Here is a 1,307-nt window from a genome sequence, read left to right on the forward strand (position 1 = left end):
AAAAAAAAATATATTTTTTATTGATTTCAGAGAGGAAGGGAGAGGGAGAGAAACATCAATGATGAGAGAATCATGGATCAGCTGCCTCCTGCACGCCCCCTACTGGGGATCCAGCTCACAACCCGGGCATGTGCCCTTGACCAGAATAGAACCCGGGACCCTTCAGTCCACAGGCCTAAGCTCTATTCACTGAGCCACACCGGCGAGGGCCCACAGCTACCCTCTTAAAACCTGTGCAGTTTAATTATGTGTAAGTTATACCTCAATTAGAAAAAAGGCAAGGGAGATGAAGGAATGAAGAAAAGAAAGAAAATGGAGAAGAGAGGAAGTAAGGAAAGAAGAGAGGGAGGGACATAAAAGAAATGAACATGAACAGGGGGTGGGGGCGCCTCAGGAAGGTATTGGGCCTGAGCTGCTCTCTGCATCTTAAAGATGGGAACACTCCAAGGCTGGCCTCTGTGCTCAGGGTCACAGAGCAGAGTGTGGCCCGAGCAGAGGCTGGAACCCACGTGTGTTCGATGCCACAGCCTTAGCTTTTCCACCGATTCGCTCAAAAGTCACCTCTTCCTGGAAAGGTGACCCGAGAACCGCCTCCCGCCCCGAACTGGTTCTTCCTCCGGGGAAGGATGCCCATCTCATCACCAGCCCTCCGCTGGGCCGGACCCCGCCTCCCACCCACAGCTGGGAGCCTCCGAAGAGGGTAGAGATGCGTCCGTTCGTTACCAGTGGTTCTCAACCTTCTGGCCCTTTAAATACACTTCCTCATGTTGTGACCCAACCATAAAATGATTTTCGTTGCCACTTCATAACTGTAATGTTGCTACTGTTATGAATCGTCATGTAAATATCTGATATGCAGGATGGTCTTAGGCGACCTCTGTGAAAGGGTCGTTCCACCGCCAAAGGGGTCGCGACCCACAGGTTGAGAACCGCTGACAGACTTTCCTCCGGGGCTTAGCGGAGGCGGCACTACCATTTGCCCCGTAGGACCAGGAGCCACCACCGGAAGCTTGGTTCAAGTCGGTCCTTGAACTTGCCCTACGATCACGCAGGCCGCGGGGGGCGCTGCTCCCGAGGGGGGAATGTTAGGAGGGGAGCGATGACGCCGCCAACAACCTGCCCCGCCTACGTCGGGCGAAAACAGGTGCGCAGGGCCCGCCTCTTCCGACCCCACCCGGCCCCGCCCGCCACCTGCGCGCGCAGCCCCACCCCAGCGTGCAGCAAGGCGCTGGCAGCCAGGGCCCGCAAGGATTTATAAGGGGCTATTTTGGTCGCGCGCCCTGATTGGCCGACCGCAAGTGACGACA

This window comes from Myotis yumanensis, unplaced genomic scaffold (genome assembly GCF_028538775.1).
Source record: "Myotis yumanensis isolate MYYU_CA2020_CCGP unplaced genomic scaffold, mMyoYum1.0.hap1 SCAF_6, whole genome shotgun sequence".
Lineage (NCBI taxonomy): Eukaryota > Metazoa > Chordata > Mammalia > Chiroptera > Vespertilionidae > Myotis > Myotis yumanensis.